Source organism: Haemaphysalis longicornis, unplaced genomic scaffold (assembly GCF_048455015.1).
Source record: "Haemaphysalis longicornis isolate Haplotype H1 unplaced genomic scaffold, Haemaphysalis longicornis Haplotype H1 scaffold_13, whole genome shotgun sequence".
In the NCBI taxonomy this organism is placed as follows: Eukaryota; Metazoa; Arthropoda; class Arachnida; order Ixodida; family Ixodidae; genus Haemaphysalis; species Haemaphysalis longicornis.
This window is the reverse complement of record NW_027526233.1, coordinates 99432523-99451713: the sequence shown is the minus strand read 5'-3', so window position 1 is coordinate 99451713 and position 19191 is coordinate 99432523. Positions and strand designations below refer to the sequence as shown.

The following is a 19191-nucleotide window of genomic DNA, read 5'->3' as shown; positions in this document are numbered from 1 at the left end:
TTCATTAAGGCGGACAGAAGGGCCCAGTGGGCACTGGGAAACACTTGGCACTGTCTGCCCGTATATCGCTTGAACAATAGAGCTACCTTGATCAGAATGATTTATGGTTCAAGTAAAGATAATAACGTAAAGTTTGTATTGCTATCATTTGTAATAACAACGAAATTGCACAATTTCGGTTACCTGTCACTTGCCCATTAAGCCACCCGCATTCGGTGTGAGTTAACACGCGTAAACAATATTTTAGCGCACGGAAATGCGTGCTGTTCCCTCTTCCTTAATTTTTGAAGGTCCGGGATCCTTTGCCTGTCGATAGATGGTGTTAAACATCGAAAAAACCACAAAGTGCGAAAAAGAAGAAATATGCTTGAATTGTTGCTCCTGAGAAACACTTAGCATCAAAGACTTAACCATGTTTCGGTTCATATAAGCAGGTCGGTTTTGGATGACACAGCCAGATTAGAAATAAGTTCACATTTCGAAATGATATTTCGAATGTTAGTGAAGATCACGGAAAATGAAAAGGCTGATTTGGGGACAATTTGGGGGGAGGTTGGCTTTTGTCGAAGATGGGATGATTGTTATTTTAATTCTGCGGTGACTCGTCAAAGATGCAGCGATTAGTTGCGAGAAAAAGGTTTTTAAACGCACAGTGAAAGCTGTTGACTTCGATCTTGCAAAAGTAATTAGGTGTTTGCGGGCATGACGTAAGGCAGCGGAGAAGTCCTCGCCCACGCTGAAGTTGTCTCCTTGTATTTGCAGCCGTTAAAAAGAATAAGTTCTTTGGTCTTAATTTATTGAAACCGTACAATTATGGGTCGAATGCAGTCTTCTGAAAAGCTCTCGAGGCGGTGCGCACCACCAATTTCTGAGGGAGGAATTGTTAGGTTGAGTGTGTCACAGCAGTGACGAATGATGATTCCTTGCTAGTCTGAAAACGTTTCAGTTCTAGTAGTGTCTGGAATTCCATAAAATATAAGAATTGTTCGTCGCGAACGGTTCTCGCTGTAGTCTACACGGGATTCCAGCCTACAGATTCTGTTGTCGTTTCGATTGTGGGCGTATTTAGGCCATCTCGCTCTGTACGCATGGATGAAAGGGCAGTGCAAGGTTTTTAAAGTTCATTGATTCGTTTGCACATATCTGTTAGTGTTATGTCTGTCGTTTTTCCTTGGTTGGTAATATCATGAACGTCGGAAAGAATTTTATTCTGACCGGCAGATAGATTTTGCAGTTCGGTAAGCAAGTGTTCAGCAGTGGGAGGCCCGGGGTTAGTTTCGATATCACCCGCCAAAAGCATCAATGAGCATATGACCTGCGTACATTCGGCAATTATCACAACGCAGCACCGTGGCCTCGGCAGCTGAACAAAAAATTATTACTCGATTTCTTAGCAAGAATAGCACTTCTGTTACTGACCTGCATGATGAAGGCAAACGGATTAGACTGCGCGTTAGCACAGCTACGGAGCCCAGGGTGCGGCGCGGACAGGGGTGGTTGTTTTGTAGTTGTGGTTGTAGATGATGTCTGTTTTGATGGTGTAGTCCACGTGTGGTCGAGGTTCAAGGTTTTCAGTTGTGGCGCTTTTGCTGAATGCGGTGCGATTGTAGCGGGAAGCCACTTTGAAATGCCATTGTGAAAGAGGGCGCGAATTGGTGATGGTCCGATGAAGCCAGGCATGAGAGCCAGCAGGAACAACATTGAAGACACGGTGAGTACCTGCATGATGAAGGCAAACGGGTTAAGCTGCGCGTTAGCACAGCTAGCGAGCCCACCTAATCATCGTGATTAGGACGATTTGAGGGGTCACCTGCGTTCGTTTCTATTTAGCACACGTGGCCTGAGGATGCGCACTAGGTGTAGATTTTATTGCCAATAACCACTTTATTGTATTTCAGAGAAAATTTTCGACCAGTCGCGTTGGCGAAGTCGATTAGCTTTTTCCAGGTGGTGCGAGTGAACCTAGCAGAAATCCTGGCTCATTGCTGATTCTGTGCCAGGAAACTTAGACGTCTGGACATAACAGTGTATTTAGCTTTGAAAGAACTGAAAAGTACTATCACGGGTCGAGTTGTATCCGGTGGGAACGTTTCCAGCGGGAATGTTTCCAGCCTCTGAGCACGCGCAATAGCCTCGTGAGGTAGCAGCAACTTTAACGTAGAGGTAAGAATCGACCGGACCTTTTCTTCGCTATCGGCCCATGTTTCTGACGCTGAATCTCCAATTCCGTAGAAAATCAAGTTCTCGCGACGAGACCGATCCTCATACTCAGTCAGGTGCCCTTGGAGAGAAGCTTGTTCATTTCGAACAGCTGTGGCTACCATTTCCTGCACATGAGGGCCGTCTTGCAATTCCTTAAACTAATCGACCCTCTTTTCTATATCAGTTAACCGAGTTGTCAAATCTAACACTTTGAACTCAAGCAACTTTTGGTTTTGTGTCACTTTGTCAATGGGTTTAATGAGCGTGTCATACCGTTCGTCAAGGTGTTTTGTTAGTTCTTGTATAACGTCACTGTTTTGTTTGGTAGGATCTAGTTTTGGGGGCTAGGGTTGAGCTCAGCGTCTCCGATGACCAGCAACATTTTACACTCCGCAATGCTGCAGGAAAGAACACGTGGGTATGGGAACAGCAGCACACAAAGGTTGTTTGAGCGTTTTGAAAAAAGAGGTGGTGCGGGACCAACCTGAACAAAAAGACAAAAGGGTTTTCAAATGCCGGCATCACTGCTGCTATCCAATGCCCACAGAAGGGGAAATGGTTCCGTCAGCTGGTTATATGGTCCTTCTGCCTTGATAACGATGTCACACTGACTTCTGCATAGTAGGGTTTCAGTGTGGCGCAAGGTGGCCAACCATGATCGGCACAGGGTGACGAGTCAAGCAAAGGACGTGCTTCGGTCCCAGGAGCGAGTTGCAGTCGATCCGCAGAGGCCGCAGGGCACGTTCAAATGATTTGCAGCCACCCGAACAACAAGACAAAAGGGGTTGTCAGCAGCAGTCATCACTGCTGCTATGCAATGCCTACTGCTATGCGTTCGTATTGTATTCATTTTGTTATAGTTGAACTATTCGTTCTGATATTTCATTTCTTCTATACAAGTCGAGCATAAATAAGCGTTGTAGGCTTTGAATAAACAGAAGTTGGCACCGGTGTCTGTCGTATCTTTTCTTCGTCCCTGTCTGTTCAGCTCGATTTTTTTTCGTTCAGGTATGAAGCAACTCACTCAACAACGAATTTAGTTGAATTTGTCCCTTTAACGCCGAAATCCTGCCAATGCCCATGCTTCAGTCACAATAAGCTAATTAAAGATCAGGAGCTTGAAATGGTGCACATTAAAGAAACACAGATCAGCACGCAAGCGCTACTGTATCTTACATTTGTTCTGGATCAGCTGCAGCAGCGGACGCTGGCAGGTCTGGTGTGGTCTTTGTTGCTCGAATTTTAGACCCACTGGTGAGCTTCGTCTCATCATCCCAGTCCAAGAACTGTCTAAAATTTCCGCCAAACATCTGCAAATCTAGGAAGTGACTGAAACTTGATACAAGAATATCAAACAAACAAGTTTTTTTTCTGAAAAAAAAACATTCTAGCATAATAGAAGGTGCAAAACAAATTCTGACTTCCTGCATGCGGGTTTATATAAGTGGCAGGGAAGAGCAAGGGGGTCGTTGCCCTCCTTCCCCCTCGATATGAGGTATGGGCTGTGAAAAATTGTACTTTCTCTCTTAGGTTCAGATGACAGAATTAGTGGTTGTCAGCATTTTTTTCGTAAAGTAGGGAGTTTTTTTTATGATATATATGTTTTATCTTTTCAAAACAATACAGCTTCCTCCTCTTGGAAAAATCACTGCCGGCACCTATAAAGCAAATTTTACTGCCGTGTTTTACACAAACGTTTATGCCTAATTACCAAATTGTATGCGGCAGAACCTGTTCACCGTAGCCAGGGAAACCTTCTTATTTCTTCGTATGTAAAGTTGCAAGACCAGTCTCGTGTTGCTAAGAACTTTGGTGTTCACAATGTGATTTCGACTCATCCGTCTTTGCATGAAGTATTGTAGACGAGGTAGACGAGAAGTTGTATGATCTCAATTGCCAAATTATGTTTTTATCGCTAGTGGCTTTGTCTGCTTCACCTGCGCGCACACGCAAACACACACACACGAGCGCGCACGCATCCACGCACAGACACTGACACATATGCACATAAAAACAACAAAAAGGAAACGCGCAAGTGATGTGACTGTTTCTGCGATATATTTTTCTAAGGCATGCAGCTGGAAGTTGTAGTCGCGTCCCATCCTTCTCTGCGAGAAGCCTTGGGAACCAGGTTAGACAGGACGAGTTCATGTCCAGCCTCACTGGCAACAAGAGATTCCTGGTTATGGAGGGTCAAAATGACCTATAGCGATCAAACTGGAGACTGAACTGAAAACTATGCAAGAGCGGCCGTGCTCTAGGCTGTTCGCCTCTAGGCAGCCGGCAGGACAGCCTTTGCTGCCAGTCACGTTGACAGAGGGCATACGGCGAGGGCAGTGGCACTCTCAATGAGCTGATATCTGGTCCTGCCTCTACGAACAAATCGATATGTTGAAAATGCATGTCGTTCCCCTTGGTGTAGAAGGAGACTTCGCTCTCGTCGCACTCGTGCACAAGGCCAACATACGCGGTGAGAATCAGCTCGTACTTGGCAAAGGGGCCATCATAATCGAAGCAGCCCGCCTGCCTGGCCGGGTGATGGCCTCTCAACCAGAGCTGGGTGAGCGTGGCCGCAGGTCGCCATTGGCGCAAAAGCTCGCTCCCAAAGCTGTTGAGAAGCCGGTCCTTCGCCGTCGTCTGAAGCGGCATCGCCTTCTGCACGAGCCACATTCCCTCATCCGGGCCCACTGAAATATTCTTCGAGTTGCATGAGGGCTGCTGGGATGTTAGCACTACGACAGTCTCGTGGGCAGCAAATGGGTGGCAACAGCGCAGCTCGGACGCCTCAAAAATATAGTCGCATCCTCAACGCTAGGGTCGCGGTCGGGCCGTTCAGACGTCTCTGGAGCAGAAATCAAGTCGGCGATGCTAGGGCTGCGGAAGGGCCGTTGTGCGTCATCGAAGTAGGACTGCCGTCTGCGACACCCGCGTCCTCCTGGAGCCCACTGACATGTCTCCAAAGCAGAAGTTTTTTCGGCGAGGCTAGAGTCCCGCCAGGGACGCTGAGACGTATCAGAAACGATAGACGCGTCAGCGACGCTGAGGTTCCGGAAAGGTCTTTGAGGCTTCTCCTCGGGGAAGGTCCTTGAGGCTTCTCGAAAAAGGCAGTCACGGAAGCAGCAAGACCCTGACTGAGCACCTCGGCGTCTTTCTTGGCATCCTCAAAGGCCGCAGTGCCTTCATCGTCATTGTTCTTTTCTACTACCCACGTACTAGCCATTGCCCGGACGGGCGGCATGTCACTTGGGACGATTGTTCGCAAGGCCTCCTCAGAAACCGTCCACCGGGCCTCCTTCGGAATCAAGTAGATAGTCGAAGTTGCGCTGTCGGTACTAAAAAAAGGTCGCCTGAGGTTGAGGGACGGGGCTTCCGGATGAGGCTTGGCTTACGGAGAAGCGAACGCGCGTTCTAAAGGCACAGATACGCTTGTCGTATTCGATCTTGTCAAAAATGTCCGCATCAAATTCTTCATTCGCCAGGATCTCCTCAACTTCAGCGTCGAGCTTGTACAGGCTCACCTGTTCATGCAAGATGAGGTCGAGGAGATTCTGTCATCTATGCCCGTTGTTGCGCGACTCCAGAGCAAGGCGTCAAGCACAGTCATCCTGGAAACGGCCACTCGCAGGACATCTCGTCGAATGTGAAGAGAATCCATTGCACCAGTCGGTGAAGCAAGACGCTGGGGTTTATAATACCTAGCGGACGAAGGCAGCTTGGGCACGAGCCCAAAGGGGCAGCGGTCGAGGGCAAGGCTTTCAGGGTAAAGCAGTGCGAATGTATTTAGGCCTCGCGTGCCTATGCGCCACTGCGTCATTAAACGTGAGTACGCTCGTGCCTGGTTTTCGGTTTTTATGGCACCAGAAAATGTGTAGCGAAAGAATACCAGCGTTTGGCATCCAAAATGGTCGGGGAGTGGACTAGAAACGCCGTGTGCGCCTCCGACCCTCCTCCCCCTCTTCTGCTACTGCTTCCCCCCGCCTGCGCTTCTTTATTTCCCAACAATCTTCCCGCAGAAGGTGTGTTAGAATCAAGGAAAGCTAGGCCAGTAACAGAAAGTGCAGTGCATAAAGTTTAATTCCAAATAAGAAAAATTTCATTAGAGGGCGCGGAATAGTGCTTGTTTGTGTGCGTTGTGCCTGTGCCTGTGCGCAGTTTACGTTGACATAATAGAAAAAGGGGACATGGCTTCATGCTGAGGTTAAGGAACTCCGGTCAATCAAGTTACTGGTTGAAGGGAGCTAATAACGGTTCCATACTGGGGTATGCAAAAAAAAATTTATCACAGTAACAAATAACAAAAATACGTGCCTTGTAAGTAATTATTTCTTCGGCATTTTATTTTAAAAAGTTATCCGTAATTTTTATAATTCCTTGTTTTGTTGAAAAGCAATTTTATAATGTTGTTTCGTAGAAGTGTTTCAAACAGAAAGGCAGTTCTTATTACAAAAATTAATAAAACTTTAACTTGTTGCTTGAGATGGAATTTTACATTATGTTTTTACAATATTGCCTGGACACCTTTTTTGTGAGGAAAATTAATTCAAAATATTCTGCATCCAATAACCGTTAAATTATAGAAATCTTGCAAGTCGGGTTATCTATTGACGAAGATGGCATTAATAAACGCTATGGAGGCATGAACGCGTTAATTATGACGTGTCTCTAATTTACCTATCAAATTATCCCGTTAACACGGCTGGTCGCCATGGTATTTGTATTTCTTTACCGACTGCCCGAGAGTGCCGGCATTCGTTTCTTCAAGACCGGATAATAAAATAAAAAAAACAATAGGTTCGGACATATATTTTTTTCGAGTGGCCTTTATTGCCAGCTTCCTAAATAAGGAGCAAATGTATTTTTTGGTGTAAAAAATTGGGTAAATAAATCAGCCATCATATGAAACCTTCCTCTAGCCGATTTTATTTCAGTGCTCCTGATGTGACCCACGATGACGGTAATCCGGCGCTAAATGCTAAAATAAAGGCGCGAGGTTTCCTTCGGCGACACCACCCGTTGGATAACCTAATATTGTTCGCAACATGAAAGCGCTAGGGTAAAGCGTGCACGCCGTGAAGAAAAATGGGAGAGTTCGTGTACATTCCTGACATCCATGAACTTACACACCCACCAACAAGAAGTCTGCACACGAATACAAAAAGGCTACGGACAACAGACATACACCCTGTACCTGGTCAGCAGAGCAGGGGACAGACTTCAAGACCAGACTAATGCACTATCAAAATGCTTTGAACAAGTTTCCAGTTCATCACACTACATAAATGCAATTAGGCAACAAAGTATCCTGTGAAGAGGAAGCGTTACGCGCTTTTATAAGTAAAAGACTCCTTACAAGTAACCGTTTTCGCTCCATTAGCTGAGCAAACCTCTGAGTACCTGTGAAACTTCAGCTTCAAGTGTAAACGACATCACATGCAGTTTGATACGACAAATACAATTAGACACTCTTGACACGCAACTACAATTAAACAGCAAAGCGGGACTGGAAAAACATAGGATTAAGGACAAAGGGAGAATACTTGAGCCATTTATTTGTGGACAATATAGTCTTGCTGAGTGAGTCTACAATGCACATCCAAAGAATGCTTAACCAACTACAAGCAGGAAGCACGCCCGTAGAACTTAAAATAAATACTAATATATCTAATGTAATCAGTAATAAACATGCCACGGTAGTGACACTCACTGACAAGAAACAAGCCACCTGGATGATAGGACAGCCTAGTATTGACGATATAATAGTTCAAATAAACAACAAGAAAAAGGACTTGGGCTGGCCATACAATAAGACGAAGCGAAAACCGGTGCACAATAATAGGAACAGGGTGGATACATGGACATGGGTACAGAAGAATTGGAAGGTCATAGCTCCAATGGAGGGAAGAAAAAATCGGGAGTAACGTGTAGACTCCATAAGCACAGTAGATTGATTGTAGGGTTTAACGCGCCGACGCAACGCAGGCGATGAGGCGCGTCGTAGTGGAGGGCTCCGGATTAATTTTGAGCACCTGGGGATCTTCAACGTGCGCCGAAATCTCGTACACACGGGCGGTTTTGCTTTTCACCTCCATCAGAAAAGCGGCCGTCGCGGCCGGTCCATTAGCACAGTACAGGAGCAGTTCGTGGTATATGGGAGAAGCCTTCGTCCTGCAGTGGACGTGAGTAGGATGATGATCATTATGATGGTGATAATGAATATGATAATGAGCGTGTATTGTATACCATCACACATCATATACAAGATGTCCATCAATCTGCTGACAAGTGTAGCATGCTGCACAAAGTATGCAATTCATGCCTCAGGAAATCCACGATTATTGCGGAATACGTTGTCATAAAAAACGTAACATAGCGCACACCAAGCGCACGGCAGCCATTTTGCACCATGAAATAGCTATACGACGTTTAGACATGCAAAAAGTGCACCATGAACATTTTACTTTATATTAATACCTCCCTGTTAGGGCAGGAGGAGATAGGCAGTAGGGTTCGGTGTCATGGATGCCTAGAACGGGGTTGGGCGCTTTAATCACATGATTGTGTGCACGATGCATGGGGGCTCAACAGCACATACCCAACGGAGGGAATTCTACACACTCCCGCCGCCGCGATATGCGCCTGTCACGAACAACTACATAGTGGCAACGTCCTGATGAACCACTCTCGCTCGCAGTTCGACGCTCTTTCTGTTGGCGCTGGGTACCGATGGTGTTCTGGTGTTGCAGGCTGTTGTAGCCGTCCTTAGCAAGCTCTTTTCGGAGGAAGACTAGCCCAGCGAATCCTGCAGCTATTGGAAACGCCTGAGTCGTAGCTCCTCCTAGGGGTTTACTCTGAAGCACAGCACTTGACATGCCTCAGAAATGGGCGCGCTATGTCGCGGCTTCACGCTCAGAACGCGGATTGCGTACTTGTCAAAGGGAAGCACAAGGGTCACTTTTCTTGTCGAGGGCCTTTCGACGCTGCTCCTTTGCTCGGCTGTCCGATGCTTCTGCCGCTACGTCTTACAAAGCGAGCCACACGGTGGTAAAATGAGTTATGTTGGTTCTTCACTGACGTCTTCGTTAACGTTCACAGTTGTCGGCGGCTTTGTCGTCTTCTGTTCGGGCAGCCCGAGTGAAATATCGTTGGTCGTGTCTTGCCCCAATATTTCACTCCCTCCATTAGTCACCAAGGCACCATTAGTACGTAGTCTTAAAACTTTGGTTTTCTGTCCGTAATGTTTCTCCTTCCAATGGCCCTCAGGTGTGGTCATCCCTTTCACTTCCAGCGGTGCTTTAACCGTCGTCGCAGCTTCAGCAGGGCTGAGTGTTGTAAAGATGAGACGAACAACAGACGGTTTGTATTGGCATGGAAAAGGCCAGACTGAACATTTCCTCGAGGTCGGCACTGATGGTGAACGTCTCTGGCAGGAGCAAATGCTGTTTTCCGAAATTTCCTCTGAGTCTTGAACCTGAGTGTACGGTCGGTTATGTTCAGTGATAGACGTCGGCTGTATCTGCAGTTAACGGTGCTCAATGTCTGCGTTCACTGTTTGTCACTGTAAAGGTGTTGGCAACATTCGGCTGACTGGAGGTTACACGTCGACGAAGCTTTCTCTTATACAAGCATTGCTTATAGGTTGCCACGTCTGTGTGGACTGCCTTTACGCATGCCACGCCTTCTGGGCCTACGCTATCAAGCCGACCTTCTTGAAACGCAATAGCAGCTGGAAAGTAGTCGCATGCGTGCTTAGGTACGGCTTCAAGATATTCAGGCGAGCCTTCGCCGTACATGAAGTCTGGGACGAAGAGTTACTCAAACTGATCTGGTGCCCGCTCAATGCACGTTTCTTCAGAACCTTGCACTACGTTCAATTCGATAGCGACTGTTTGCGTTTCTCCAACCTCCACGGCAGATAAGTTCTGGTCGTCGTCTTTGACAGCCTTTAGCAAGCTTTCGGTGAATGAGTACAAGTCTCTGGGCGTTTCTAGAAAGGCTGCCTTTTCGGAAAATAATATATATTTTATGTTTAAATGTTCCTTGGTTCTGAGGCACCGTAACCAATGTTTGGGGTAGGCGTTTGCTCTAAAAAATTTGAGCGTGTATCGATCCGCCTCCTGGGTCTCCTGCTCAATTTCCACTTCAATCAAATTAAATACATACAGAATCCAATTCGATAAAATTTTTTCTGATGTGGTGCAGGTTCTCTAAGTTAGCTTTCAGCTTCGTCAGGTCGCAATATTCTGCAATCAACAGCTGGTCGCTACTGGTAAAAATTCTCTTAAAGTAGGTACGGATATGGTTTCGCAACGAACGCAGGGCGTCCAGCTCACCAGCTTGCTCCAAGCCAGCTGTAGCGTTCGTGCCAAGCATGGACGGTGCACGGGACGGGGCTTGTCTGCGTCGGCGGGCAAGTTGCGGTCGGTTTTTGTTGGTGCACCGGGGATGGCCGCGGCCGGTGTCTGTCATGTCTGGTTAGTCACAGGTTCCTCGAGGCCAGCGGTAGGAACGCCAGGGTTGGTGTCGGTGCCTTTGAGGAAGTCGGTCGCCGTTATGCGGTCGCTGTCAGTCATGGTTCCAGGTGGCTCAGGGTAAGTCGGCGATGAACGGTTCCGGTTCTGACTTTCCCGAAGCCACTGGCATCCCTGCTGCTCTCCCTATCAGTCCCTTCTCTTCTTCCCGGGTTTGTTGGTAATAAATGTTATGGCAGGCGGAGGCAGGAGGGTTCGGTGTCATGGCTGACTGGAACGGGGTTCTGTGCTTTATTCACATGATTATGTACACGATGATGATGACGGGGATTCAACAGCACATACCCGACGGAGGGGATTTAACGCCTCCCTACACAACATAATTTCTCATATTTGATTTATGGTATCATATTAACTTGCCTTGTAAATTCCACTTCATTATGGCGTTCTTAGAATATTTATTGGCAACATATTCAATATTCCTAAAAGGTAGAGCCAAAAGTGAGGCACAATATTTTTTTTGGACAAAACATAAACGTACCGAGCGACCGTATCTGTTCCTCCTAATCGTTGTCTGCAACACAGATATGTGAATCTACTGCAGGCACTCACTCAATTTGCTTCGAAAAACTGTAAGCATGCCTTGCAGACATCTATCTACTGTTCATTTAAAGGTGGGCACAAGCAGTTGATACACCTATATTGTGCACACGTGTACTGCAGGAGCAGTTCATATAGAAAGCTTTTGATGTTAGAAGGAAGTTGTTACAATAGGAGAAAATATCTAAGTAACAACGTTTTCGAGATACAGTACACTACAAACCCGTTTCTTGTAATTTTTGTTTCTTTAAACAAAATTTAAACTTTGTTTAGCCTGCGGATATTCATTCCATGTATTTATGGCAACGTGATTCGAACTGAGTCATTCAGTTGATTCATACTTTTTACTTAGTTACACCGAAAAATATGTGCTACTTTAGCACCATTTGTGTCCGTGTATCACTACAGCAGTACTACAACTTAAATACACGTACATCAGGACCTCAAAAAGAAATGATTTAAGGGCAAACAATCTTTTCAAATCAATAATGAGCTTAGGGTAGACCAATTTATCCGTACTCACTGTTTAGATGAGGCTGTATTCAGAGTTTGGTCATTTTTAAAACACTCAATTCTGACGCCACTTGAATTATTACAAAATCCCCCTCTTCTTATATAGGCAGCTTCTTTCTTGTCTTGAGAGGTCTACTGAGCAGTAGATAGCCAATAATGCAGTTGTGGACTTTTCACTTGTGCTCAAGTTGTTTTATGTAATTGAGGTACAGAAATGCTTGCAAAGGTGATTTATTCCATGCCCAAACATAACGTTCGCTATCTTCTTGCCTGCTCTTATATGTATGACCACTTTTGAATATTCAAACCTACCCTCGGGGTTCAAGTTTGAAATAATGTGAGTAGAATGTGCGTGCAATGCAGAATCAACGATTACTGTATATTTTGCAATGAGCAATGGGCGCAGAAGAACCGCACTTGGTAGTTGTCTTCAACAGTAGCCTACTTGGCTATGTGGAGTGAGGGCTTAGTCTTGAATTGGAATGTGTAAGTCACCCACATCTTTTAGGAGCGGAGTACCTTAGGACCGCACAATGTCCGTCCGCGTCCGCGCACATAGCATTTACAATATCAAAAAATCACACAGGCACAGGCAGGATTCGAGCCTGTGTCTGGTAGACCAGACAGAGTTAGTGTCAGTCGTCAACCACTTGGGGTACGACCGTGAGTTAGTAGCCGAGAGTCAAACGGCTTACTCCCTCCCCTGTAATGGTGCGGAGTACCTTAGGACCTCCCAATGTCCGTCCACGTCCATCCATGCGCACACCACCATCAAGTTAAAATCAAGCGAACTCGATTTGAGCCGTGAGTCGCAGTTTCATTTAGGGAATAATCAAGGTGCAACTCACGACTCAAATCGAATGACGGTCGGTGGGGAAATCGGATGTCACTCGGGGCGCTACTTGGATGTCCTTTCGAGTCCCCGTACTCCGCACCCTGGTCATCATCCACGGAGTGGAGAGGCTGCCATTTTTAAGTGCGAATGCACTTTATAAGCGACCCCAAACCATCCACCGCCGGCGGCGGCGTCGGCGTCCGCAGTGCTCCTCTATATTTAAAAAAGAAACAGCATCCGGCGCCAGGTTTCGATCCGAGGACTTTGCGGCCGCAGCGCGACGCTCTACCGACCAAGCCACGGACGCGACGCTGATATCAGTGTTAGTGACGCGCCTTATATCTTTAACGCATTCAAACTACGTCGTCAGCGGCGTGCGTTGGCGACTCAGCGGCGTTATAGCGGCTTGATAACTGCGTGGTGTACACGTGATACTACAAACCCGATGGAAGAGATGGAAGAGAAGGCGGCGAGGCGGTGGGCTGCGGGGGCCGAGCGCAAGCGCCGCAAGCGGGCCGACAACCGCGCATTCGCACTTTCACATTCTCCCCCTCGGGGAAATGCGGGGGAATTTTTTTAACGTAGTTCTTTGATACGTGTTCTTTGGGGTGTTACTGTGATTCTCGCCCCGTAACTGCCAACTGCCCCGTAACTGCTTGTCGAATGGCTGTGTGTGTGTGTGTGTCCGTGCGTGTGTGTGCGTATGTTTGAGTGTGTGCGTGTGTGTGTGTCAGTGTGTGTTTGTGTGCGTGTGTGCGTCGTGCATGCGTGCCTGTTATGTGTGCATGCGTGCGTGCATGCGTGAGCGTGTGTTTGCCCCGTTTGTTGGTTGTGCCTTCTGAATGCATATTCTGTGTACATGTTCTTTCATTAGCGTTGCTGTGCTTCATGCACCCTTAGTGCAACTTGCTTGCAAATTTTAGTGTTTGAGACATTCCTTTGCTTCTTAATGATTACTGCGTCCGTTCTGGGTCCTCTACTTCTTCAGTCTGTTACCCCCTTCACTAACCTCGCCACACTCGGAGGCGTTCCGGCGCCCACCCCAAGCCGTCAACCGGCACATGTGTTGGTTCGTGGACTATCTGTTTGACCATTACGTCTATCATTGAGTCAACTCAGTTGACAAGTCAACTGAGGCCATTTATCTATATCACATCTAAACGACGCAAAAACATATTCAGGGATTTCCACTACGTTTGTAACAGAACAAAAATTAAAAAATTTTTATCATGTTCTTTGAAATTTGCATACCTTGTGGCTTTAGTGAATGTTATGGAGCTTACACAACATAAATAACCCAAGTTTAAACTTTACAACAGTCCAATAGGAATTTGCTTATTTGAAACCACCTGCTCATACCTTAATCAATGAAAGAAGTGGGGTGAGGCTACTGTCAACGTCACCGGCGCAAAGATAAAGTTTTTCATATACCTTCATCTTTTTTATTGAAGGGTATCATATGCAGCTGCACTATTCACTTTCAAGTATTTTGTTGCGTATCAACGCACATGGCCGCGTATCCACCAACGTGCGCTATAGATGGGGGATGTAGACGTTGTTCTTCTGAGTAGCCACACTGTCTTTTCAAGATATGCCTTCACTCATTACACAGCAAGCACAGTTTCTTGTTGCTGCAGCCTTTTTTTGTGAATAATAAACTGAATAAGCTATACAGATATCATCGAGGGCAAGTAGGTAGGATGTTATTTTTTTATTGCGGAAGTTTGCTATTAAGCATAAGAGGAAATTAAATGTATAGATACACCCCGGATTCCCGAAGGAATCGGAGCAGGGGGCCATGATGTGGTCCTTGTATCCACGCCATGAAGTCTGGCGGACGTCCGGGGCGCGGGTCGCAGGTGGCGAGTGCACAGCGCGGAGGCTTCGCAGAGCAGGGCAACTCCACACCAGGTGCTCTGCTGTAGCCTGGTCAACTGGAGCGGGGCAAAAGGGGCAGGTGGAGTTGAACGGGGCATGGTATTGAGGAGGCCAGGACCTCGTCACAGCTGGCGTGAGGGCGACTCCCAGGCGAAGACGTCTGAGCAGGACCTCATCTTGGCGAGAAAACCCGCCAGGGAGATCTGTACCGCGCGGGGGTATGAGAGCGCGCGCGGTGCGCCGTAGACGTTCTTTTGCACTGGCAAGGCGAACACCGTTTGACGAAGGTGCAAGAGGAGCTGGATAGTGCACACGCACGGGGTGTGCTCCGGCATCTGCAGCCTGCATTGCGGGGTGGCTATTCCATTGGCGCCATGACACGGGCACACGACATGGATAAGTGTCCATTATGTCCTGGATTTCTAGCAGAAGTTCGTTGGACGTGAGAGTTTTACGAAGCTCTCGAACAGCTGCCGACGAATCAGTGTAAATTGTACACTGTGGTGAAGCGTGGTTGATTAGCAACGATGTGTGTAGCAGAGCATCCCGCACTGCAAGGAGTTCTGCCTGCGTTGATGCCCACTTCTTCGTTGTTATGTAAGTGCAGGTCACTGGATCGGGAGCCACAGTCGGGCAGAGTAGAGCCGTATGAAGTAAGGTATCGGAAGCACTGGCGTCGACAAACATCAGCGTAGACGAAGGGCTACCAATCTCCATAGAAGGCGGAACCGGAGCACCAACTGTCCGGGGATGAATACGGGCAACACGTCGTGTATCCGTTAATTGGTGGAACTTCCATGGGGGCCGTATATTGGTGTTTGATAGTGGTGTGGCTGGTGAACCGGTCATGTACGCTGCAAGAGCGGCGGAATCAGGGTCAAGGGCTTGTTTTTGGAGGCGGGCTTGTCGACGCTGATGCACTAGCTCATCAAACGTGTTGAGCTGCGCTTCCTGTTGCAGAATAGGAACGGGGGTGAGGGCTGGAAGACCAGTTATAGCTCGCATAGCCGAATTGTTTATTGATTCGAGTAGTGCCCAGTCTGAGTTTGTAAGAAAGTGGAATTGCGCTTGATAAACTATGCGAGGCTGAAGAATGGCTCGGACAAGCATGCGGACCATCTTGGAGGCCGCACCGCCGGCTTTTTGAGACATGCGACGGAACAGATGCAGCGATTGTGAAGCTTGATGCTTTGCAGAGCGAATCCAAGGTTTTGCAGAACCGGTGGCCGTAATATCCAAGCCCAACACCCGCAGGGTAGATGCTGTTGGTATAGGCGTGCCTTGAACCGAAAGACGGATTGGGGAGGTTGCCAACCACCGACGGTCCCATGCGTTGGCCACGGTGAGAAGGGCTGTTTTGTTAGGCGAAAGCGTGAGGCCAAGATACCTGCACCAAGAATTGGCTTCATCTAGAGCTTGTTGCAGGCGGACACTTTGGACGTGAAGGTCCAAATGAACAGACCATACCATGATGTCGTCTGCATAGATGATACTATAGATGTGTGGAACAGCACCAAGTCGCCAGGCAAGAGGTACGGCCATGTTAAAAAGCAAGGGGGCCAAGACAGATCCCTGAGGCACACCACGGCGGGGCTGGAAGGAACCTGTGGGAGATCCGTTGAGACGTATGGAGAAGGTGCGTTTTCGTAGGTAGAAGGAAATGAAATCACATAGGCGGCATGGCAGGTAAAGGAGATGAAGTACCGCAATGACGGCGGCTTGGCCAAGGTGGTCGTACGCTTTGTGAACGTCCATGCCCAGCACAGAGCGAACACGGTGGGATCGGCCGCCAATAAGGATCATCTCGGAGAGGTGGCCCAGACCATCCTCTGCACTAAGGTGGGGGCGAAATCTAATTTGGCATGGGTGGTATAGATGGTGCTCGTCGAGCCGCCACTGAAGGCGTGTGGCAATCATCCGTTCCAACAGCTTCCAAGTGGTCGCCGTAAGCGCTATTGGTCGGAGGTTGCGGATGTCTGTACTCGGTTTACCGGGTTTCGGGATAGTGATAACATCCGCTTGAAGCCAGGCAGGGGGGATTGTACATGTGAGCCAAACCCGGTTGTACGCCTCTAGGAGTCCCTCCAGAGAAGAATGGTCGAGCTTCTTGAAAGATTTAAATGTTACTCCGGCGGGGCCAGGAGCTTTGCGGAGTGCCCCCGTGTCAATGGCCGCGGTTAGTTCCGCAGTTGTAAATGGTGACAGTATGCCCTCGGTTGCTGCTTCCGATGGCGGCGTACCAGCACCGGACGGAAGAGTGAACGGAGGGGGCATGATGGCCGGGTACAAGTCAAAATCGGGGTATAAAGTATGGGCCAGCGTATCTGCAAATTGCAAAGAAGTCTGGTTGGACGTAAGGAACGCTGACGCAGCAGGATCTGGGGATCGTAGTCCAGACTGAGGCCCTAACGAAGCGCACATGTCAAGCCAGCGCTGGCGGGACAGCCGGCGTTCATGGCGACGAGCCGCGGATGTGAGCTGTTTAAGGCGGATTTGGCAAGTCGGAGAGTTGGGATTGCGACAAGCAAACACTTCTGCCTGGCGGCGCTGCGCCCACAGCTGAAGGAGGCGCAAATCAGGGTTAGGGCGGCTCTCGTCAACCCAGTTTACAGTTGTGGAATCTTCAAGAGCCTTTTGTATGGATTATAAAGGTTCCTCTTTGAATGCTGATATCTGCCTAATCGACTTCCGAAACTCGTCCCACTTGATAATATGGCATTTACGACGTAGGCGACGAGAGGGCGAAGATGAAATTACCAGGTAAATGGGATGATGGTCGCTAACCCAGCAGTCTGGCTCCCGCCACCAAGTAACGGCCGTTGGACCAAGCCACCAAGCTAGGTCTGGCGAATGTGGAGGCATACGAGTAGACGTGAAGCGGTGAGTTGACTGGGTCGTGTCATTAAGTAGAGTGAAGCGCGCATTCTCCATGATCTTGAGGAGATCTGAACCTCGCGCACTCGCCATGTTATAGCCCCAGGCTGGGTGCGGAGCAATAAAGTCACCGCCGATGAGGATGGGACAACCGGGATGTTGTGCTCGTATATGCGAAATCCACCCAAACCGAGCCCGCGGGGCATAACCACTGTGAGGACGCACATATCAGGATACGAGGATCACTGCACAGTGACGTAGTTGAACTTTCACCGCAACAGTTTCTTGCCACGGGGAGCACCAGCTTTGAAGGTCAATAACTTGCTGGGGAAGGCGCGTGAGGACATATACCACCGCTTTACCCCGTGGCGTTGGTGGGGCGTTACGGTGGTCAATGATTGTTGGAGACGCATAGCCGGTAAAAAAGGGGATACGGGGTAGGCCATTCGCTTCCTGAAGCAGTAGCGCCCATGCACGAAGTGAGCCTAGGCGAAGGCGTTCTTTAAGTTCACCAACTTTTGGGGATGTTATTTCTTCAAGGCCATCAGTCAATATGTTTCTAACATGCGTAGGTTTCTCGTACAGGGCGCCTGCTGCGAGACTGTGAATTGATATCTGCCATGTGATTAGACTCTCCCTGTTTACATCTGCGGTTACCTGATTTAGTTCGACTTTCAAGTTCAATATGCTAAATAAGCAGCCTTGTTCCTTCAGCCGCGGCAGTGGAAGGCACTTCGAATTTTATGCAGAAATGCATTATAGTCGGGGGTTGTCGTGCGTCCCTTGGCTGGCGTGCGCAGCGCGTCTGATGATGATTGTGGCATGTTGCTCCTAGGGATTGGCCAACCAAACAATCCATCACGAGATAGCTTCGCGTTCAACCACCATCGTCATCTTCCCGTAGGGGAACCGCTGAAGGAGAAGGAGAAGAAGACAAAGCTGCGAAGAGGAGGGCTGCGTGAGTTTTGGCTACCGTTATCCTCCTCGGCCGGCGCATCTTCCCGATCTGAACCCGGTCGAAGAGCGGCTCATCGCGCCTCGACTCCCCTTCATGAGCATCAGGCGGCTGACTCGAAGCAACGGGCAGTTTGGAATCAAGGGACAGGCGGTGAACGTGCCCATCGACGTATCGAAGGTTGTGCGGTGCCTTCCTCGCATGGTACCCGAGGACGTTGCGTTCGACGTTCACATCAAGCGGAGGCTGATGAGTCCGGCAACGTACAAGCGCGGGTTGGTGAAGCGCGGCAACATCCTGGCTTGGCTCAAGCACCTGGAACACACCCCGCTGTATCGCGCCATCAACGTTCGGGTCGATTGGATTCGGCTCGATCACTTCGATGACGCCGGCGAACGAGAGGAACCGCAGGAAGACAACGTCGATGATGCTGACGGTGAGTTCGAAACGATTCCCGACCACTTTGACGTGAACGATCCTCTGCAGTTGGCGGTTGCGTTCAACGCGGTCTCGAAGACGCTTCTCTATAACGTAGCGGAAATAACGGGTGTGGGAAAAGAAAAAAAATAAATGATTACGCTCACACTCTCGCCTCTCTCTTCGCCATTAATCGCATCACACTCATCGGTGCACCCAATGCATTTCTGCATCCTCACAATCCCCCTCGGGGAGGTGCGGGAATTTTTTTCGCCCTGCACGTTGAATGGCTCACACTTCTCTACACACCTGCCCACTACAACAACAGTACCGTTCAACGCAGTGCTTATTTCTGGGATACAGAAAATAAGTAAATATTTGTTAGGCAGTGTTGGAATCATCTGCAGCAAGTCGTCAACCGAGTACAATGGAAACACAGGGGCAGAAAC

At 48.4% G+C, this 19191-nt stretch overlaps 1 pseudogene; it reads right to left on the bottom strand.

Moving 5' to 3' along the window:
* Positions 1-586: 586 nt before the first annotated feature.
* LOC144163968 (uncharacterized) lies at positions 587-10772 on the bottom strand (annotated as a pseudogene).
* Between the last annotated feature and the right edge of the window lie 8419 nt (positions 10773-19191).